The sequence below is a fragment of the Zootermopsis nevadensis genome, unplaced genomic scaffold (assembly GCF_977971745.1).
Source record: "Zootermopsis nevadensis isolate Lab colony 2312 unplaced genomic scaffold, Znev_1.0 Znev_ptg000011l, whole genome shotgun sequence".
NCBI classification, from domain to species: Eukaryota; Metazoa; Arthropoda; class Insecta; order Blattodea; family Termopsidae; genus Zootermopsis; species Zootermopsis nevadensis.
Window position 1 is genome coordinate 4,369,607 of NW_028259143.1, and position 24,923 is coordinate 4,394,529.

At 37.5% G+C, this 24,923-nt stretch overlaps 1 long non-coding RNA gene across 1 annotated transcript in view; it reads right to left on the reverse strand.

The window, feature by feature from the left end:
* Positions 1–5,103: 5,103 nt before the first annotated feature.
* LOC147874034 (uncharacterized) overlaps positions 5,104–24,923 on the reverse strand; it is a 335,478-nt gene continuing 315,658 nt past the window's right edge. Inside the window, exon 3 of the long non-coding RNA XR_015534676.1 lies at positions 5,104–6,440. This is a non-coding gene — a long non-coding RNA (uncharacterized LOC147874034). The remainder of the gene's footprint in view (positions 6,441–24,923) is intronic.

Genomic DNA, 24,923 nt, shown 5'->3' on the forward strand with positions numbered 1-24,923 from the left:
TTCTAGCGCAAAGTTAAAGAGCAAGGGAGACAAAGCATCTCCTTGTTTTAGACCGTTCTTGATGAGGAATGTCTCAGATACATATTTACCTACTCGAATTTTGCTACAGGTTTCATTTAAGCACATTTTTATTAGACCCACTAGCTTCTTTGGTATACCAAATTCAATAAGAATATTATATAGCACTTCTCTCTTCACAGAGTCATAGGCTTTTTTGAAATCTATAAATAACTGATGTACGGTCCCACCGAACTCCCATTTTTTCTCTAGTATCTGACGAATGCAAAAGATCTGATCAATCGTTGATCTGTTTCGTCTGAACCCACACTGATGATCCCCAATAGTTTCATTCGCATATGGGGTTAATCTTGCCAAAAGAATGTTGGATAGAATTTTGTATGAGGTTGATAGCAGCGATATTCCTCGGTAATTACCACACTCAGTCTTGTCCCCCTTCTTATGAATAGGAATAATTATGGATTCCTTCCACTGTTGTGGCATCTCTTCCTTATCCCAAATTAACTGAATAAGCTTATGGATCCTCATATGCAACCCTTTGCCACCTGCTTTAATTAATTCGGCCGGAATCTGGTCAATTCCTGGAGATTTATAACTTTTCAACTTCCCAATGGCTAGTTCCACTTCATCTAAGCTAGGTTCTGGCACCAACAGTTCAGCTGTATGCATTTTAATCTGTCTAATATCACCAGTATCATGAACATTTAAGAGCTCGCTAAAGAAATTTTTCCACCTATTCACAATTTTTATTGGATCTGCAAGCAACTTGCCACTATCATCCTTTACCAAATTGGTCTGGGGTTGATATCCTTTCTTAAAGTTATTAATGCCTCTGTACAGGTCTCTGATGTTTTTTTCCTTATTATTTGTCTCAAGTTCAGCAATTTTGCCCTTCAGGTATTCCCTTTTCTTAGTCCTAAAGGTTCTATTAGCCTCACGTCTCACGTTACATAGATTATCCGCATTTGTTTTGTTTGGGTTCTGCAACCATTGAAATTTTGTTTGCTTCCTTCGATCTATTAATTTTGAACATACTTCATCAAACCACGGTTTATTTTGCTTTCTCCTGTAGTATCCTAGTTTCTCTTTTGCTGAAATTTTGATGCAGTTTCTGACATTTTCCCACTCCCTGTTGATGTCCACACTTTCATTATCCTCATTTGCCTCTAAAATTTGAAACCTATTCGAAATTTCAACTTGATATTGTTCCTTTGCCTCTCCCTCACTTAATTTTTTCAAATCAAATCTTTCTGTGTCAAAATTTTGTTTAGTTCGTCTACTTACTGAAAGCCGCTCCCTCACTTTTGCTACCACCAGATAATGATCAGTGTCGCAATCTGCTCCTCTGAATGATCTCACATCAATTACATTTGTCTGCCTTCTCTTATCTACTAAAACATGATCTATTTGATTGTGTGTTCTGCCATCTGGAGAAGTCCAAGTGTATTTATGAACATCACGGTGTGGAAATTTTGTACTTTTTACAATTAAATCTTTTGACGTAGCGAAGGTTACTGCTCTAAGACCGTTATCATTACTAAGTGCATGGAGACTCTCGCTGCCTATTGTGGGTTTGAAGATATCCTCCCTCCCAATTTTTGCATTGAAATCTCCTAGCAGAATTTTCATGTGATACTTGCCAAATGTATCAAATACTGATTCCAATTCTTCATAAAAGCTATCCTTGATATCATCGCTTTTGTCTTCAGTTGGGGCATGAACATTAAGGACAATGATGTCGCACCAACGTCCTTCCAAAATTACGTAAGACAACCTGTCACTAACAAATTCTACTCTCTTAACTGCTGCCCTAATTCTGCTATGAACAAAAAAACCCGTCCCTAGCTGATGATTGTCATTCCCCTTTCCATAGAAAAATGTAAAATTGTCCACTGGGATCATGCCCTCCCCCTCCCATCGCACTTCCTGCACTGCCACTAAGTCTAACTTATAATTCCCTAATTCCCTACACACTGATTTCAGTGCCCCAGCCCTATAGAGGCTCCTAATGTTCCAAGTACCAAATCTCATGTCCTTTTTCAATTGCCGTGGTCGTGCCAAAGAGTCCGTCCTGATCCGAGGCTTGGTTGATTTTTTCGTAACACATATTTTTTTAAAGGTGAAAGGTTGTTAGCCCTACACCCAACCCCCAACCTGGAGGACCAGGGTATCACTCTTAGTCTAGCGCATCTCCTTAGACCTGTCCGGCTTGGGTGACCCTACCATGAGCCGAAGCTCAGGCCGGCATAGCCCTAAGGGTCATTTGAGCACGCAAGCCTCCTCACCCGGCAGATTGCCTTCGACAAGGTGGTGATACCTTCGAGAAGGAATTATGTGACATATCAGCTATATTGTTGTTTGTCACTCGAATTATTGATAGAATTTTATTCTACAACATGAGGTCGAAAGTGGAAGTACATTTAACTTTGTTGTTTGGAAAGAAGCAGATCGAAGCAGTGATTCCCCCTGGAAATTAGTAATTAAATCTGTAAATTAAAATTAAAATGGTAAATAGAATATGTTATTTTTAATTTTCCAACACCGAGCACTAAATAATGATTAACCACCAGAGTAATGCTGATTATTTGGTAGGTTTCCTGGATAAACTTGAAGATATAATTTTCGTGGAAAAAATTACATTCGTTTGATTGGAATTAAACGCCCGAGATGTTTGCAAAAAAACACGCAGCTATTCATGTAAAGTGTGAATTATTTTTGTCATATATTAACGAGATTTGGAACTTAACCAACGAATTGTAGCGAAAATTTTCCAGTATTAAATTTCACGAAGATAATTTAAACAATTCTTGACTTCTTACATGGGTAACGGAGGGACCTTTGGCATTTTGGGTGTCAGAATATTGAGCAAAAACGTACTGTCCTAACAAATAAGTCGTTTTGTACGTCTTACTGATTATCGTGTTAGAAGGAATTAGCAATAACAATATCATAGTTGTGGAATAACAAAGAAAATAATAAATATTCCCTTCCATATGAGTCATTCCAGTAAGTAAGAACCGTAATGAAAATTTGAGACAAATATCACGCATAAAGGGTCTGATCACGTCTCATTTCTATTGTCTTTTCGCGGATGCGCTGGCAAGAATCTTAACTCACGAAGTTGTATCACAGAAGCCGTGGTATTCCAGCCACCCAAGGACTTCCTTGTTACTTCTGTTGGCTCAAAGATGCAGGTCTATAGCAGATTTTTCTTCGTCATTCAGAGCGTCTCGTATAAAAATTGCATTATTACACCCACTCATTTTATTGGGATTATTTATATATTTTGATCAATGGTAAGAAGGGAATGTACTGAGCTCGTCTCTGTTCTGGAAAGAAATAATGAGGCAGGATGTTCGAAAGAGATTTACTTTAAAATGAACGAATACTCGATATTGTTCTGTAAGAGGACGCCAGCTTTGTCTGCCTGCATACTGTTCTCTTGTCATTACACTACAGAGTGCAACGAGGAGATTTGCTTTTTCAGGATACAAGGGGAACTGAAGCGCCGATAGCGTAATCAATTATGCCCCGACCAAATGCAATACAGATTAGTTATACAAACACGTGTTCTGCCTGTGACTATTTGCTTTGTCCCCTTCACCTGTAGCTTCGTTGACTGCTCAAGGCAACAGTGGGTCAAACGCCACCGGTTACCAGCAGTTGGCTGTCGAGCTCTGACGTAGTTACTTCTAAAGACGTGTCTGATCCTTAAACACGCAGGGGAAAGATGAAAAAATGTCTGAGGCCCTAACGGGAAGAGCCCACGTGGAAAACAGGCATAAGTCGGAGGATAATATTAAAATGGATGTAAAATAAATAGTTTTAAGAGTGGATGTTCAGGATTGCTGATACCTATCGGGGGCAACACATAATATTTTTGCCCCAGGATATTCACGTGATCATCGTAGTTGTCGGATACATGTACTGCGTTCTGAACCCACTCTCCGCACACTCACATACATTTCTCTAGAACCACAAATGTCTCTTCAGCATCCTGTTCCAACTGCCCAAACATTCATTGTGTTCGAGGGTCTATATATACTTGTGGGTTTGGTTGTTGCCATCGTGTTTGGTAGGAGTTGACAAACACACTAATGTCAGCTCTCTACGTCGTCGTGTTGACACACAAGTCTTCCACCGCCCTCCCGTGCTTGAGTCTGCGTGGCAAATTGTGTGGAACGGGCCTGGACATGTTCTGAACCTGTTAGGTTAATCATCGTTGTTAAACCCTGCGTCTGAAATTTTGTTTCTAGAGAAAAGGTTCGTAGGAAATATGACGTCAATGTGACTGCAGATACTGTGAATACAATGATAGTGAATTGTTTTAAATGGTTATGACCGCAACTTAGGCCAGTTTGGACTGGACGATGGCTATAAATCTCGTCTGCACTGTTGGCGTCATGTCGTCTTCTGGTTGTATACCGACGTTTCGAAGTAACATGCTACTTCCATCTTCTGGGTTGAATGTGTAACATGAATATAATAGAAGTAGTCGAGAGTTAGAAAGAATGTCTAAAAACTGTTTGAACTTTATTCATAACGTACATTTATGAAGATGTATACTGTGAAAATTTGTTTACTGAATGAAATTATTTATTTAGTGGTCCTGCATTACGGAGAAATATTATATCAGTTTAGTAAAATAAAACTTTTAAAAGCCGTTATCCCCTGCGAACAGAAAATCCGGGTGTTCCTTCTTTTTAGCATTTATTTTATTCTTTATTTCCCCCTTCGTTCCATAATTCCTTCTTTTACTGGACCCAAAGCAAGGTTTGGACATTTTTTTCTCCTATCCCTTGAGATAAATTGCATGATATTCTTTTTGTCTTTCGTGAACTTTTGTTTCTTGTATTTCTTTTTTCCTAACATTACCCCTTCCATCGTTTTCCTTCCGTCTTTTTGGTGTTATGAAATGTTCCCCAGAGTTTCATATTGGGTCGGAAAACGTCCAGATTATATTCTGGTCGCACGATCTCTGACCGAGACACTCTTACGCGCGGTTTCTGAAATTACATGTTCACAGTCTCATGCTCTGCTTCGGAGAGGGTTATATATATATATATATATATATATATATATATATATATATATATATATTCAGATTATCAACCTCACACTACTTTGTATTAATGCCAATAATTAGTCACGCCCTTTTCCTTTCATATCCATTACAATTCATCGTTCACAGATTACCCTGTCATTGAACTCTACGTAACTTGGAAAGTTTAAAAAAAATTGGGAGGAAATAACATTTTGTGGCAAACCATAATCGTGAGTATGTAACAGCGTATTAAGTGTTAAATATCGTATGTGCTATCCATTATGCGTAAATTGAATTCTAGTTTAATTTGTTAATCGCGTGATTGAGCATTTATAAACTCGGGTTCAGTGCATTCAATTAGATCACTGTTCTCGAGCTGGTAAGCGAGCTTTCTACTTGAGTTGCTTAGTATCTTACGCGTAATACTGCAATTGACACAAGCTGGCTGCTTTGAATATTAAGTAATGTGTCTACTATTACGTTGATCTCATTGTCCGACCTCCTTAACACAATAGCTGTTTATGAAACTTCCTGTAGCAGTAATTCTTGTCGTATATTTTTACTTTTCCTTTCAACATTCTCGTTTCTGAATCCCGTCATGCGATGAAGACATTTTAATTTGCTCTTGAAAAAGTGTTTTCGTCAAACGGACGCTTGTCCTGGGGGTTGCAAAGATGAACTCTGCTAGTTATCCTACTGACTTGCCAGCTAATCACTGATTTCTTTTGCAATACGTTATTACGATTACCTGCACGTAAGAATTTAACTAATGCAATCGAAACAAAAAAAATACGGGTCTCACAAAAAATGGGGTTCTTTTTCGAATTCATAATAATGACTCATAGCCATAAATCTGTTATTTAGATGAGTACGGCTTCGAAGAGATAAATGAATAACAGCTGTTTATTCTGAAAATCATTTTATACCCTTAAATACGCTTTGCGGGCAGATTGCAGAGTTATTCAACGTTAAAACAGCTGATACAAATATCTTTAAATGGTTAAGATGTTATCAGTTTCTTTGCATTGCTGAAGTTAAATGCATACAACTAATAAGTTTGATTTTTATTTAAAAAATGTCGTAAAATGTCTGACGTATGTCTTTTTCTGTGACGATCAAAAATAATCATAAAAGGAAAAAAAAATAACGGGATTGCTGGGTGGGGGGGGGGGGGAGAATCCGAGTCGTAGGCGGAAAAGATCTGTAGAATTACATAAATATGGATGAATCAGAAGCCGAAATGCAAACAATGCGATGCGTTGTATAGTAGAGGAGGCCCCTGCTTCGCCCCCTAACGAGAATGGGTAGAGAAAGGAGCTCCTTGCTTCAAGACTTGCAGTGGGGTGAGGAGTTCACAACGTCTTGGACCCTTCTGGATCTGGAACAAGAAAAGAGCCTTCCAGTAATTGAGAACTTTAGAACCAATGGGATTGTTAGTATATCTTCCGTCCCGAGAGAAAGGACAACCGAAGACGAGTTGACAGACAATCAGGCCTGCAGACAGATAGGGAATCAATTAGGTTATAAAGCAGTGGTGCCCAAAATTCAATATAAACCTTTAGTGACAACCCAGAGTTTATTGATCAAGGCAGCTGAGACGTTTCTTACGGCTTGAGTGAAGAATGCAGATATTTTTAGCATTTATTCTGTTATGTCACTAGTGCATTAACGTCTAATTGTTGTGAGAAGTTATTAAATTTTTATGACGAAAAAGTGGAAAACTTCTGTGCTGGCTCATATGTTAACAACTAGCCTTGACTAACCTCTCCGAAATCGTCATGAAACTAACCAACCAATTTCCTTATATTAATCAAGAATTACCAGAAATACAAAGGAGAATTTGATTAAAATAAATTTTATGCAGTTCCTTCGTGATTCCAGAGAAATTCATTTAGTAGATGGTTTTGAAATTTAGAAATTAATTTATCGTATGTCTTGGGTAGTGCATTCATATGCACGTTGAACACCGACAAGGATACTACAATTAAATTTTAAAGGAAATAGGCGCATTGAGCGACCAAGAAGTAGATGCTTCACTCAGTTTATAAAAGACAAAGACAGGGACGGGCTGGCATTACATGGAATCAGTGGTAGAAGAATAGGAAGAAGTGGATGTTTTAATTCGATAGATTAATCGATATATTAATCGATAGATGGCGTAAATCGACATGGGAAATTGTGTGTCATATTTTAAGATAATCGATATAAAGTGAATTGCTTGTTCTTCTCATCTGTGATGACGTGAAATACAGATCAGAGATTGCTCTGCTATCGCGTGGTCGCGTGCTTGAGAGTTCGAGTGTTAATTTATAATAAATTTAGCTTTAGGTAACGACACATATGTAATTAAAGTTTCTATTCAACTTTAAATTTGAAATTTGGAAGAAATCAATTATAAATTGTAGTGATGCGTATGTATTTGTGTAGACTACAGTATTACTATTCCTAAATTTACCTAAGTCTTGTGCTCCCATTCGTGAATCACGTTAGCATGCGTATTAAATAACTAGACTTTGAACTGCTATGATAGAATTAATTTATGACTATGAAACTCGGTATAACCTAACATTCCTGAACAGTTCACCCGAACAGCCATGTTGTATTGCACGACTGCGCATATCGATTGGTATAGTGCCTTTCGTAACTTTTGCTATCGAGATTTTTTGGAAGGTAGGCTATTTAACGTCGAATTATACGAGAATGTCACATTTATCCGTTTAATTAATGGCGATTACATAATACTTCAGAATATATACCTCGAATGGAAAACAACGATGTGATAATGATTAGTGAATTGGTAAAGTATATAGGAAAATCGATTGTAGCTATGCATATCGATTGGTATAGTGCCTTTCGTAACTTTTGCTATCGAGATTTTTTGGAAGGTAGGCTATTTAACGTCGAATTATACGAGAATGTCACATTTATCCGTTTAATTAATGGCGATTATATAATACTTCAGAATATATACCTCGAATGGAAAACAACGATGTGATAATGATTACTGAATTGGTAAAGTAGCTAATGCAAAGTACGGAATTTTATTGGAGGTACATAATAAAACTACGGGAAATGTAATTCAGGGTTACAGGTTTTAGATCCAAGAATTTAACTGGAATCAGCTGAATTAGAACGAAGAACTCTTTCTATAACGCGGCGTACATACGGTGTGGTTGAACGTGTGTTAAGTTGTGATGAATTGAAGGGTGCGGTCACTCCCTATTTTCAGCTGATACCACGTGGTAGAGTAAAGTATTCGTGAAGTATGTTAAAGTGGAAAGTGAATGGGCAGTCTGTGTGGTGACTCAGAGCAGCTGAACGGAATAACAGGACTTAGCATTGAAGGTCAGTCAGGTGTTTTCATTTGAGTTTGCTGAAGAGGGAATTATTTTAATACTTGTAGAAAAATGTTTTTGAATTAATAAGAATTAATTGAGAAGCAGCCTTGTCCTCAAATTACTAGTAGCATGCATGACAATCTGCATTTCAAAACTTGATGTTCGTCGTTTAGGTAAAGAAGCGAAGAGCTGGTTTACTATAAATTGCACTTAATCACGTAATCTTGGTCGCCCCTGAAGTGGACGGTTGATTGACAGGAATGAGTTTGGGAAAAGAGCAGAACACTGCAAACAAAAGTAGACAGACCGATTACGGTAGGAACTGGAAGAATGATGATAAAGAAGGAAAGGATCAACAAGGACTGTGTGTTTGGTGTTCGCATTGGCGCAAAGGCAAGAAAACTGCTGTCCTAAGACGTTTCGTTAGGACGTAGCTACTGTGGGATCGTCCAAACAAAACTATGTCTTTGTGTTGATAAAAATTAAAGCACGTGACGGAGTAGGGATAGGACACTAGCAGCTTCATAGAGGATATTTGAAATAACACGGCCTAAGAATACGAGAGAACTAAACGAAATGTTGGAGTTTTACTGGTTGTTTCTGCGAAGTAGGATGGGCATTTTGAAGGACGTCATGTGTTGTACGTTTTTGAAGTTCCAGTTAATATTATCCAAATGCCAGGGGCAGAAACGTAGATTAACATTACACACCACATTCCAGGCCCTGAAAATTGTTCATTGTATGGAGCTCGAATTTCTCAGTATTACAGATTTTGTTTATGAAATATGCTCCTTCATCAGAACATTCCGGTAGAATTTTAAGTTCTACAAAGCTCGTATCTAAAATAATTTTTAATTCTTAAAACATAGAAGTTGAATTTTTAGTATGCTTATTATAGATTAGAGCCACGGTGGTCTAGCGGTTAGAACGCTGGCCTTGTAATCCTGGGGTCTCGGGTTCGATTCCCGGCGGTGCCCGAATTTATAACTTGTGTTGGGCAAGGCCGTGGTCTAGGCAACACGGAGTTTTCCTCCGTGGCATCCCAACAATTACTCCATTCACACACAGAAGAAGGCAATGGCAAACCACTTCTGGATCATCTGCCAAGAACGTATATGAACAGGTCCCAGTCCGAGAAAAGGATGGAAGGATCCTGTTCATATGGACCGGTTGTCAGACAGAACACTAAATAAATATAATAATATTATAGATGTTTTATATGACAAACTTCCTTAATTTAGTATAGCGGTAGGAATTTTCAATGTTACTGTGCATGGAATATATTTCCTTCATTAAATGACAGTGGATTTTTTTTCAATAGGCCATATTAAAATTAAGTAATATCTGAAACGTTTCTATTCGTTGAAGCATGGAGGTAGAATTAATCAATATAAATATAGTGTTACAGAACTTGTATCTGAAACACAGGCTATTTCCTGATTAAAGTATGGAGATATACATTTTTAATATTACTTATATTATATATTGAACATATTCCTTCGTAATAGCATGGTGGTAGAATTTTTTTTAGAATCTATTACAAGTCTTTTATTGAAACGTATTCCCTTGTGAAAGAATGAAGGTAGAATTTTTCAGCGTTGCAAATTACGAATTACGTAGCCTGCAAGGGAAAGGATCCAAGTAATTGATGAAGGAGAAAAGAAAGCAGGCGAGTGACAAAACAGTCAAATAGACAAGTAACTCTTCAGTGAATATAGGAAAAAGTAAACAAGAGAAGACACTGATTTTGAAAGTTGGATCGAGGCTGAGAAAATTAAATTGTATTTTGCAGCAGTCCAATACGACAAGAAGATTCTTAACTAACATGGACGTTGCTTTAACTTTCCTGCTCTAGCTGTAATGGCTTATAGCGTTCCACCATGCTACTTAATGTGATTAGATTTTCAGAATAGATCGTACGAAACAGGAGTAACCGAAGAAAAAATAACTTCCATGAACACTATATATACAGTACAGGCAACTCTCGGTTTACGAACGTTCGCTATAACGAAAGTCACAATTCATTCAAAATTTCTTAAAGTCGCCAAGATTTTAAAAGCGTGACTATGCGGTGTTGTGTTTATATGACGCTGACCTCTCCGTGACCCCTGTCTGATATGAGTATGGTCACTTCGGAAGAAATATTCGTTTGAAAAAATGACTTTGGAAGGACCTTGAAAATTTAAAGACCTCTATTCGGCAAACTTTCAGACTGATATTGTCGTAACCGTCTGTAAGTGTTTAAACATATGTGTCCAGGGGCCAGACTCTGTTCAGCTGAATACTCTATGACCTGCCAATGTGACAAGTACTTTCATCCTCTCTGAACCCACAATAGGTTCTGTAAAAGTTGAATGTATTTGAAATGTCAAAGACTGTGTGAGACCATGAAAAATGTGTTTGAATTAATTATTTCTCCCTAATTGTCTGTACAAACCGGTTTACAATAATAACCTTTTAGTGCTGCAACATTTTGATAGTTTGTGTGTTTAATCTACGTATTATAAAGCAGTTTTTAATGTGTACAGTTGCCAATATTTATTGAATTTTGTGTTATTTCCTTTTGTAATAATATTGGAAGTAAAAGCAATTGTAATTTAAGCTGTAAATTAATGTAATATCACGTAAAGACTGAATTTATGTTCACTAAGGTAGGAACACTCAGTGGTCCTTTGATGATATCTATTTTGCACGCAAATTTCGTCACTTAGATGAGGTTTCTGCTGCCATATATTAGTCTTTGTGTTGCACTAACCTGTGAAGACTTTGAGCAAAGGGGAATGCACTTGATGGAAACCATTTTGGCTTTCAGGTGAGTGTGTTTGCGAGGCATGCTTTCATTGGTTCCTAGGTTTACATGCTTTCGTACCCATACAAGGGTTGAAAGAGAGGGGCGGAGAACTGAATTTGACGGTCATCAGATGTGACACGCAGATGGGAGGAAGCGAGCCAACTTTGATTATAGCTGAAGTTTCGCCACGCTACTCTCTCTCTCTCTCTCGGCCCCAAACTCTCCACTGTTACAGAAGTGGCTCCATCTTCCAGCTGTGTCTCCCAACGACACAGAAGTGGTCCAGACTCCCAAAAGCGGGAGTGACAATTCATTAAGAAGAGAGCCCGAGACTAGGGATATGTTAGTGACTTAAACATCCTATACTACACAATGCAAGGTTCCTCAATTGGCAACCCACGGGCCATATCGGCTCAGGGTAGTCCACGGATTCATCAGGAGACTCAAAGTATTTATCGGTAACATAGCTACTCGTGTTACTGATTAGTTTTGTAGACAGTTGATTTGTTTTACTGTAATTATTGGCATTGGTGACTTCTATGTTGTTTAGAAGACGTGTCTGGAATGCAAAGATTACGTAAGGTGAGCTGAGTTGTGGCAGTAGTTATTAATGGTGAAATGAAGAGGATTTTGGAACATGCGGTATCGATCTAGTAAATTTCCATTTGAGTTTCTGGAATAGCTGCAAGGGCCAAAAATTCTGTGCGTTATGGAACGAGGAGTATAAGGAAATGGTGGAATGTCTGGATCAGAAATTGGGGAAGAACTGAGGAAATTCTCATGGGATAAGCCTGTATCCATTATGCATCTCATTTTGCGTCATATGAAAATGAAACGAGGTTCGAGGAGATGACGCACTACCAGAACGTTCATGCAAATAAATTCAAAATAGGCCTACGTAATACTTCAGAAAATAACACAGAAAACAGTTCCTTCGTGTAATCATTTTCAGTGCGTTACAATTCCTTTAACAAATTAAGAAAACGTGTCTAAGCTAAATAATCAGTGTTTATGATACAGAATATTTAAATAATTTAGGAATATAAACCTGGTTAAAGAATTCGCCCAGATGGTGGAGGCAGCAAACATACCTGAAACGTCGGTACACGTCTACCAGACTCCACGCCACGACGACACTCACTCGCTGCTGTGAGACATTAGTTTAGAGAAAAGTGCATTTATGAGGAACTTTATAATATGTACTCTTCTCTACGTTTAATAGAGAGACACCATTTTTTATTCGTAATCTGAACATCTCGCATGTTAATTTAAATTACGTGGCGTCTTAAATAGCGAATATTAGATTCTCGAGGACTCTGTTTCACGGAGTTAGTGTCGCAAAAGGCATTAATACTTAATTTATAAATTCTGAAGAACTTATATAGAATTACGCATACATTAAGCTATAATGTAACTGCTGGATGAGAAATGTTAAAAGAAAAAGAAGAATATTTTGTTTAAGAACTAAAATTCTTAGATCTGAAACCAGAATACTGTAATTACGGTTCGAATGCAGCGGTTCGCCGGTGTTGCGCCCCTCACAGTTTGGCGAAACTTCCACAGATTATGTGCCTAAAGGTCAAAGCGTCTCTGTATATTTGGTCGGAGCTATGTGACAGAACACCGCGTTCGAACGCTGCGAAATCAAATCCTCTTATTGTCATTCCAATAGAACTGAACTTCTGACTGTATTCAGCGGTATTCATATTACCCGACACAAACTCTGTTCTGAAATGCGGTACAGTTCGCCTATGCAGTTTTAAATGTGCGAAAATGACTGAAATGTGTACAGACAAATGATACGAAGTAGAAATCGGAGTCAGGATTTTTAAAAAATTCATTAAACATTAATTGATTCCACGGATCCTTCTTGAGAGGGTTATAGTTTCGAGGCCAGTCAATGCATCTTCAACCCTTTACATGATCCCAAGTTTAACTGCCGTGTGTATTAGAACCCGGGACTGAACGATACCTGAGTCACAAGATCCCAGTTTACTTTATAACATGCTGTTTCATTAAGCTATGTTTTAATATTATTCTTCCAATCCAAAAATTTTTGTATCTACATTTATTGCGTGCTACAAACCCTGCCCATTTTAAGCTCCTTTATTTGATAACAGTAATAATAATTGGTATGGTACGTTGCGTAAACCACGATTTAGGCCTATTACTTTGTGTGATGTGTCAGTACTAAGTTTCAAAGATAATTAATTTTATTTTTTTTATGTTGGTAGGACACTATCATCATAGCATCACTGTTGCAGTTCTTAAGGGTCTATTTATATAGGAACGTAAAGATAACGACACGAGCACGACACGAGCCCTTGCCGATTTTTCAGAAAATATTATTCAACGTGTTTCAATGGAACTGTTTAGGAAAAATATCGTTGGAGACGTAAGTTGGACGAGACTCGTTCGTGGAACGGACGAGCTCGGAGTCAATATAAACAGTTCCATTGAAAAACGTTGAATAATATTTTCTGAAAAATCGGCAAGGGCTCGTGTCGTTATCTTTACGTTCCTATATAAATAGACCCTAAAACGTATCGGTACCGAGAAGTATGTGGGCCGTTGAAAAGTAACGATAAATTAGGAAGAAGACGAAGTTTGAAATTTTATAAAGAGTAGGCTGTACCAACAAATTTATGTTAAATTTAAATATGCGTAATGGAAACCAAAAGCGTTGAGGATCGGAGAATATATTTTTTAAGAAGTGCCAAGGAATGCACAAAATCAGACAAAATTGAACGCCGAGATATACGAAAGAAGCTAGTGAAAGATACAGACATTAACCCAAATCTACAAAAAGAACACTCGTGCCATGAGACTCCCGAAACTCACGCTTCATTACAGACAAAAGTAATGTTGTGCAGAAAATACATTTAAATGGTGGTCACGGAGTCAGAACAGGCTTTAGCCTAGTCCATGAAGGCAGGAAAAGAGAATTAAAATTCCCAGTAGCAGGTGTCACTCGGCAGTGGTATAGCCTGACCTACAAAATATGTGACCGTGCATAGCTTAATTCGGTAGATGTTATGAAGTTGTCAAACTCCTTTTAGTAGACTCCTAACTCCTGCTTCAAGGGAACCGAATCACAACAAAATTTTAACGTACGATCTGATAACGACAGTTTTAGAATATGATTATTTCTTTATTCTTTGAGATACGCCTGTGTTTGCTAATAGTTCATAATCAAACTAAATATTCAATCTTGGCACAAATAGGGTGTAAGTTGTATGATTTGAGGTTTTCACAGCGGTGAGTATGAATATTTCTGTCTTCTGGGTTGTCTCCCTGATGACGGAGGCAGTATGACTTCTGAAACGTTGGTAAACGTCTACCAGACTACACAGCGCAACAACCAATAAGATAGAAATCTTCATACTCTGATGACGGAGGTAGTATGACCTCTGAAACGTTGGTAAACATCTACCAGACTACACAGCGCAACAACCCAGAAGACAGAAATCTTCATACTCTGATGACGGAGGCAGTATGACCTCTGAAACGTTGGTAAACATCGACCAGACTATACAGCGCAACAACCCAGAAGACAGAAATCTTCATACTCTGATGACGGAGGCAGTATGACCTCTGAAACGTTGGTAAACATCGACCAGACTATACAGCGCAACAACCCAGAAGACAGAAATCTTCATACTCTGATGACGGAGGCAGTATGACCTCTGAAACGTTGGTTAACATCGACCAGACTACACAGCGCAACAACCCAGAAGACAGAAATCTTCATACTCTGATGACGGAGGCAGTATGACCTCTGAAACGTTGGTAAACATCGACCAGACTATACAGCGCAACAACCCAGAAGACAGAAATCTTCATCGCCCTGATGACGGAGGCTGTATGACCTCTGAAACGTTGGTTAACATCGACCAGACTACACAGCGCAACAACCCAGAAGACAGAAATCTTCACGGTGTCTGTGGCAGTTACAGCTGGTAATAAGAAATTCCGTTTCACGCATTTAAGTGACTGATATAAAAGTACCACAGTGGAAATTCATGCTTATGTTGATGGTTCTGAGCGCAGAATAGACCCTGTAAAGAATTTCCTTTATATGGCCTGACCTTTATGTTGGCTCTTATTAGAATATTCAGCGATAGTTTAATTCGAGTTCAGATGTATTATATTCAAAGCAACAGTAATAATGGCGCTGATTTACTAGACATTTAAGCGAGTGGTAGTAGAAAGGAAAGGAGGGAGTGAAAATGCTCTTAAAAAGGACGAGCGAAACCAGTGACATTAACTTGTGAATACCAGCTTGCAGTGGAATACCAATTGGAAGACTTTGATGGAATTTCGGAAACTAAATTACACCACTCTTACTGAATGTTGGGTTTGGTGACTGAGGGGAGCGAGGGGCTATTGGACCAAGGAAAAGGTTTCTCAGAATCGTGTGAAGGAAAGCAAGAGGAGAAACTGGAATAAAAACGAATGTAAAGAGAGACTGAGAGATTGCTTGGCTGAGTTTCAATGTTTATACATTCATGCAGAGAGGCAGACAGTCTTAGTTCTATGATAGAAAGACACGTGGAGCGCTTTTAAAAGCGAGCGAACTGGAAATCTGAAGAGTCTGAAAAAGAAAATTTTATATACGTAAAGCAGTAAGTAAAACAGAAAACTCTATGATTTTTCGGAGCGTAGCTTGCAATCGCGTTAATTTGTTGGAACGTTGTTTCAAATTTTGCAGTGAAATGTAAAATAACTTAAATCCAAGAGAGAAGTTAACGACCTGGAGTTTACTCTGGTTTCCGAGTTACATTCTGCATGCTACTTGCACAAACTGTACATAATTAAGGTTCAAGATGAGGTCGTGTTTGCTTTTCCTTCCGTACTGTTAATCTGCCGAAAGATTGATCGGATTGGTGTTGGGGATCTGAGCTAAGATTTTAATTATAATTTAATTTAGATTCGTATGGATCAAATTGTTGTTTACTGATTTGCAACCAGAAATTCAATCCCACAAAAAACTAACAAATAGCATAAAAATCAGATCCAATTGAGCTCTAAAACGTCTTTGAGAATTTCTATTATATTTGAACATGCAACGAAACAGAAGAAAATATAATTTAGGATAAAGGCGGTCGTGTTAGCCATGTTAAGTTCAGTAGCAGTCGATACACTAGAACACGACAGAACCTATCAGATGAAATGCATCGTTAGCCAGCTACAGCCAACCTGGCGCTGTTAACACTCGCGGCGAGCGTAAGCCACAACTTACTCGTTATAATCATAATTATAAATTAAAAAGCAATTAGTAGCAAATGTCACATATACGGACATAATAAACGTACTAGCTGATGGAACACTAACCATTATGCTCTTATAACCGAGAGTTAAATTTTGAGGACAACCAGGATTCTAAGTTGCTATAAATCTTTCTTACAGGAGTTAATTATTAGTCATTACTCATTAAAGTTTAGGGAATAAACGACGTGGGAGACAAGTTGATTAATAAAATGATTTTTGTTGACATTTTTATCACAACATTCTGAGCCTTTTTCTGTTTGAATAATTTTGTAGTGTGTTTTACGACGCTTTTCAACAGCTCAGACTACATAGCGTCGAATGAGAGGATGATAGTAGGTAATGAATCGGAAAGGATACGGAGGAAGCGGTCGTAGCCTGTCTGAGGAAAACCACGAAAAACCCGGAATGAGAATAGCGGGTTTCCGGGCCGAGATTTGAATCCGGGCATCCCGAATACCCATTATGAAGCAGGCATGGTTATTTTTCTGTTAAATACGTTATTTTAAAATATATAAACAGTTATTTTTGTGAGTAATGGACTACGATAGGGTGAACACGTGATTAGATTTTCAGAACTGTGTAGGTAGGGCTGCTATTGAATTTAAATTACTTGTGCTTCCGAATGCTGTGATTAGTTTTGTGGTAAATGGTTTTCAATGTGGAGGGAACAGACGTTTTTTCAGGCTTGGCCTGTTCTCTCACGCTATGGCTAGGATAAGGCAGCAGGCAGATTAACTGGCTTACGAATGAACATCGGTATGGTCAAATTATAATTGAAATCTGTAGCGAAGTAGCATTCAACATTGTTCACTGGAGGACGGGGATCGAGCCACAATAATTCCACTTCCTCTCACACACCCTCAGTGCCCAATCAGTTCGTTGCTACCTCAGATCTGCTGAATTCCAGTCATATCGTGGAATACTTCATTGTATTGATTTATGATTTATTTGTGGTTTACCAAACGTCGCTTACATAGATTACATAGCCTCAAATGTTAGAAGATTAATGAATAATAAATACTAAATTATAGCGTACAGATGGCAGCACTGATGAGGAGCCGCGTCATGGAACCTGTAATTCGACTGAGGAATAATATCTATGATTGAGATTGAATTTATTTCTGAGTAAAATTTCGTGTTTTATTGAAGATAAGTTTCATTTATCTGCAAAATGAAAAGAAACAAACATAATTCGTTAAAGTATACAGCGGAAAATTAAGTCGTCTTCCAGACAGAAAAATTGTTAAAGTAGGTCCGAAACACGCTGTTATTAATGTAGAATTCTTTCATCCACGACACGCGATGATTTTGAATGTGCTTGAGCGTTTATGAGGATTTGCAAACGAAAAATTAGGAATATTTTACCACACAAGTGAAATTTGTGTGATGCCAATGAAACTTTTAAGCACAGATCTTTCTGTGAGATTCTTTTACATAGAAATCAGACATCAGTACTGGAGCAAGAGATCTTAAAGTTGTGTAGTTTCTCGTGTTTATACAAACGAAAATTCTGTTCAAAAGAACACATTTTCAATCTCCGGAAGGCCGATTAATGCGATGATACTACGGGACGAATTGTCCAGGAAATTGCTTTCAGAAATGTCGTAAGTCTTAGGCAAGGCGTATAAGTGTGTGTATTGATTCAAAAGAGGAATATTTTGAATGTCGCCACACCAACTGAACATCAATGATAATTATTTTGAGTACCATCTTGTTATACGTATAAAACTTACATTTGAAGTTCTTATATTTTTCAGAACACAGTGCTTTCGTTTTCTACTATATAATTTTATTACAAACATTTAAATTATAGTAGTGAGCCCTAAACTCAGAATATTACTGTACTCGCATCGCCGTTGAAACCTTAAATGTTGTACTTGAATACGTTGATTTCTACATGTCAAAGAGTGTAACCCACTGCATCGTACAGCTTTGAAAATTTTTAATTAGTATAGGTAATGTATGGATGACATTCTAATTTCTCATATTTTATTATTGAAGAGCGTTTTTCGTTTGTTTAAATTTCGCTGCATTTCATATTGCCGCAATCAACAATTTATTTTTATCAGTTAAATACCGCGTTATGCAGCCGTATAGGGAATTGGAGGTATGGCTCCACTCATTCTTAATTTCGGCACTAGATGGGCGTAGGTGTCAGTATGCCAACTTCAGAGCGTAATTTGAAACCAACCGAAATAGTTTACTTTCACATTCGTTTGTAACGATGACATAATCAGTCACGATTTCAGTTACAAACTACAGGGCAAAATACTGGAATATATACAACATTGGCAAAGAATGTTCGTCTTTATGGGTTAAGCAGAGTTTATTTTACAGGCAGTTTGTCAAAGTGGGTCGGTTTTTTTTAGGCACACTCCACGTGTACGCTTAGTGGATGTTTTTGCTGTTAATTTCGTATTTCCAGGCTTTGAAATTGATAGTTTAAATCGGTACGGTCTATGCTAACCCTTGAAGGTATTTAGAGGTTTTCTACGGTCCTATTTATACTCATCTGCATAAACACATATCTGAATGTGTTCATATTACTTTGATGCAAGCCGTGCGTCGACATTTAGATGGGAAGGCTGTGCTTTCTAATTGGACAGTATCATAATGAACACAGTGCGTGAGAGTTCCACTCGAGGACAGTAGCGTGGCAGCCGTGCAAAATTCTAAGGTGGGAACACACTAGCACCACTTAATGCAGGATCCTTGAATTTTTTTTAGGTAAAAATTTAACTTTAATTGAAGGTTTTTAGAACGTAAAATATGTCGACCTCCGAAAATGTTATCTAGAATAAATCACTGGAGTTATGTCTGCCAAGTTTGTGTGGAAATATTTTATACACACGCCTATATATTATATTATATGATACATTATATATGTAGTATGTTAAAATTACAAATATGGCGATGTTAGTATTTAGTGTTATAGTTGGAAAATTTAACGACGTAGGAATACTTTCTTTTGGAAATTATACACAGACGAGAATTATTGAAGTGTACAATTAAAGTTAATGCAGATTCGTCATATGGTTTGAAGGATTTGGTAGAAAGCAGACGTAATTAGTCCTTCTCACAATTGTTTATTTTGTCTAGTATTTTGGCTGATTTGGGCACCCAGTATCAAAGCAATTTCACATATTTTATTGCAATAAAGGATCTGTTTTTGTAAGATATATTGCCGTTTAGCTGTTACGGGACATGACGCCGACAAACAACTTCGTCTACAGTATTTGAGGATTTAGCGGAATAAGGAATACTTTAAATTGTGCGAATTTGAGAGGGAAATATAAATTAGAGAGGTAAGAGACTTAAGAGGAATTAACGTAAGAAAGGACGAAAGCAGGTTGTCCAACATACTTATCACTGGGCTTAAAATCCCGCGCCTCTAAATCTCAAGCTGTATGAAAAATACTGTAGGTGTTAGGCCAAGTGTACAAAAAAAAAAAAAAACATGACCTATTAGGCATTCTAGTGTGACACAGTATCAGAGGGGGAATTCAACCTTATTTTTTCCTTTTCTGTCTCTCTCAACCGCAGGACTTCCATAAGAGACAAGTGTAATTCCTATTGTTTTTCTCTCAAAGTCTCCGCCCTCTCCGTTTCTTTATTTTCCCCTCCCTTTTATTCCTGTAATCTCGATTTGGCGGCTGAAAACAGCAGGGAAAGTTGTAGAGCGTGCGAGGCAGGCTAGTGAATTCAAACTTAATCAATGTCGGCATTGCAGAATACAGTAGCAAGCTAGGCCAAATTAAATAGCAGTTGGCATCGAGTAGTTTTTGAATACCCTAATTCTTATCTTAGCTACTGTCTCGATGATAAATAAGTTCTGAGGGAGAACTTTCAAGTGGAAGCCACTATTTCGATAACCTTACCTTCATTATCATCATCATCATCATCAGGGTGATTAGCCCTGATGATGGAGGCAGCAGGGACCTCTGAAACGTTGGTAAACTTCTACGAGACTACACGGCGCTACAACTCAGACTCCGCCGTGAAAACCTCTAATCCTACATGTACACACATATTTCCTCTCTGAAAATCCACTTATAAACAGAAACTTATTTTTCCTTAAGTCTCTTCCTACTTCATAATTGTCCTTTAAATGTTCTTATATATCGACGTCCTAGTTTCTGGCGAAGTATAATTTTCCAGACCATATTCTCTTCCGGTCCGTTAAGGTGGATTGACACTTTTTCTCTGTAATAATCTATTATTTCATTCAATAGTCTTTGTATAGGCTATTTTCCTTTTAAATTCTGTGTGGTCTATTGCATATCCTGACAGTTTTCAGTTTCATTACCTTGCCGAAATTTTACTAAAATTATTCTCCACCCCCAGGTTCAGTTTCGTATAAATGTGGGAAATTGCCACCACTAAATCACATTCGAGCTTCTTTCTTTATTTGAAGTCTCTCAAGAGAACAGAATAATTTCATTACACTTCGGACTTTGAAAAGTCACCGTGCACTTTCCGAACGCATTGTAATTAGTGAGGATCATTACCTCCACATTTAATTGAAATGAGACCCATCAAAGGCGGAGACTGACGGATAGAGAGAGGGACCCGATGAAATTAAGAGGTACTCCCGCTTTACTACGAAATGGACCAAACGGGACATATGACGTGACGGCTGGGCAGTGTCCCACACTTCTCGGGCAGTTTCGGGAATTGTAGCCTGTAATTCCACGCCCCGAACCTGTGGATGTGCTTTGGGACGGCATTTCTCGGTGCCTGACGACAGGTCTTGGCTTGGCTCTGCTGTCCTCTTTTCTCTTTCTGTGCTATAGGCATCAGCGACTCTGGCACTCGGTAGCAGGTGGAGCGGGTTGCGGAAAACTTCTACCTTACATACGTCAGGGCAACAGTGGGCCAAGGGCGAAATTGAATCTCAGCAATATCACGTAAGCTGAAGTTCCAACGAACGTTACAATGCAGACTCAGTACTCCTACGTGGGTTTAAGACATATTCTCTCCTAATTCTTGTCGTAAATGGCAGTCCCAACTTCATTTATTCATAATAAAAAGTTACCGGGTTTTAATCAAAATATGAACACGTAAACACGTTTTAGTAAACCCTCCTCACTGCGTGATCATTAAAATTATACAAAGCAAATAAAAGCTGAACTTACTCGAGAATTCCTCACAAAAACCTCCAGTTAACATGCCACAAAAATGTGTTTATTAGTTCTCAAGTTTTTCGTGCGTACAGACAGACAGACGGAGGGCGGGCGGGCGGGCGATATTTTAACAGGCGTTCCGAGGGATTGCAAACGATCCCGAAACACTTAGATCTAGTTGATCTATAAATTCCAGCAGAATGGCTATACACACTGAATTAGGGAGGGAGTTTTGGATCGCATGTTTCAAATACTCTTCTTTAAATATTTCAGATTCCTACATAGCACAATTGCCGAGATATTACCACAGGAAGGAAAAGTGCCTATGCATTCTAAAACTGCCAATAAATTGAATATATTTTCGGTAATTGGTCAGTCATGTAACTTCCTATTTAGAGAATCAAATTTTTGCCACGTGTAATAATAAATTGACAATTATATTATAAAATTAAATGAAAACATGAACCATACGCAGGTTTCATTCTCTGTGGCCACGCAAGGGTTCAATATGGTTTTATAGCGATTACAGATCTTCTTTAACTCCTTGACGACACAACATAAAAATTAATCGCTTTAATTGGGAATGTCAGTATTTTATAATTAATCACAAAATTTGGAATATACTGATATCCAGTGCATTTCATTCACTAGTCACTATTACACTGACATATATGCAGTATGTGGCTAGCGTACTGCTCTAGTATTAAAAATCTTCATGGTTGAATTACAAATGTAGTCACTGATTGTAGAATAACACAATAGAAATCGGTCAGTATGCCAACCAACACAGCAAGACAACATTAGAGTCGATTGTCGAAACGTCGTGATTATTAAATACTAGGGCAGAACGCTCCTTTCGGAGCTCCTCGGAGGGGGTGGTCAAGTTTTTAAAAAGCAACCAACCCCTTCTGGGGGGGTTGGTTGCGTTTTAAAATCTTGTGTAAGACACGTTTGTTTATAGTTGACATTGTTGATGACGTAATTTATTGACGACGACGAAATCACAAATTTTTATAGTAAAGATACCTCTGGGCTGGAAGAATGGGTCTGATGCATAGAATTTGAGTTAAATAAAGGCTGTAATTTTCACACGACTGCTTAGAAGACGCAGATGGCACGATGATATTAAGAATATATCAGAAAAACTGGTGTTGTGGATGAGAGCTTAATTGAATTGCCTCTGAATAGGGTCCTCTGGCAGACTTCGTTATTAGAGGCGTTAAAGTTTCAAGATGTGTTTGCCAGAGAGTGAGTTTAACGCAGGCGGCACACAGAACCTGGTAACCATAGCTTAGCTAATTAAAAATACAATGTCACGTGTACCATTTCAACCTGCTGTGTTCACAAGAACAACACTCTGCTATGCGGGGATCGTGAATTGTGATAGTTTGTAGGAACAGGTGCCCCTGCTGGTTTTAGGTTATTATTGTTCATTGGTCACATAATACAACCCACCTACCTTCTGTATCAATCATTGTGCCTTTAATATTTGGTGTTCTGTGGGTCCAAATTACTATCGCACGTAATTAATAACAGCATCTTCAGTGTGAAGTGGATGAAAACAGAATGACAAGTGATGTAGGATTCATCACGTGCTTTTATGCTGACAAAAGCAGCGGACTTAATGCTGTATAGAGATACATTGGATAAAACACAGAGTTTCGCGTGGTGACAGTAAAGGCTTAGAGCGGCTGAATACAAGAGAAGGGAATTTATATTAATTGGGCAATGATGGAAAAGTTTCAATTATCTGTTCAGCTCGAATGTTTTCAGCAAATCATCCTACAATGTGTGAAATCATTCGCTACACTACATCAATTACACGACATCTTAATGATTTTTAGCCATAATTTATAATATGTCATATTATATTGTTTAACAATATGTAATGCTCTTTGTTACTATTTCATAAATTTGGTTCAGTATTTACGACCGAATTTAATTTATGAACATTTCAGTACTACTTTAATACAATTCCAACTACTAGGTGGCATAGGCTAACACATTACATGTAACATTCAATTTTGCCCACCTACTTTGGTGCTTATTAGGTTAAAATAATTTCCTGGATACTTTATTTAAACACTTGTAATTTATATTCTACGTCCAAAGAAAGAAGTCATGTTTCAGACCCATACAAAACAGTCGGAAAAATTATCGTGATTGTACGCGCAAATCGTAGCGTTTCGAGCAACAGGCAGGATTATGATGGGTCTTAAACTGTTGTAATTCTGATTTGATATTGTTCGTAATTCAAATTATGCTCGTGTTAAAACGCGATAAACTATCACAAGAATTCAACGACAATTTATATTGTACGCTCATTTCCATAATTTTAGATTTCACTTGGCGAATATTTCAAATTTTGAAGTAAATGGCTTATTTTATTAACACTGTGTGTAAGCGCGGATAGGGAACTTATGAAACATGCACACGTTGCAGTAATTGATATCAGAGTATCACACTTTGATCTACAACACCAATAGAATTAAGACTCTTCAGCTCTTCAGAAACATGACTAAAACACTTTTATTTCTAATTAACCGCTACTAAGTTACATACTAGTTTAAAGTCAAACATTGGCTTTTAAATACCCTGAAGCTGTGTTTACTTTCCTGCGTCATATCCACTTCAGCCTTCTTATTCACAATTCACAATGTCGCAGATTTATGATTAGAGCAGAGACATCAGACCACGGAGTTCAGTTCTGTCCTCTTGAATTTGCTTCGAAATTTTTTCTCTCTAGGATGTACAGTTTCCTCTGCTGTTAATCAATCTAAAGTTCTATGCTTATAAAAACTATTGGATAACCAGTATCTACACCAGTTTATCATAAGCATGGTATGTTTCAAATTAAATTATCAAATATATTATTTTATTTTCTATTTCTAATTTATTAATATTCATTTAGTCTTTATATTATTTACTGTACAGGATGATACAAAAACAACAACAAAACGTTCACCCACACAAAATCATGTTAAACACGACGTACAAATACAGAACAACTTCGAATACGATATTAAAAATACAATGAAATCTGGAAGAAAACATCACTTGAAATCTGATAAACATCTGACTAAAAGTTGCATTTAAGAAATTATATTTAAGTTTCTATAATTTTATACACCTGAAGATAGTTCTTTTAGAACTGAAACATGTCGTGTAAAAAAGTGATGATCTAATGTAAATCGAACATTTCGATAGAGAACATCATTTTAATATATTTTAAATATTTAAATGTTAATTATAGTAATATTTTAATATTTAATAGGAATTTTATTGTGATTAGACTGACAAGATTTAAACAAATATAAGCAAGTAATTCCAAATCTTAT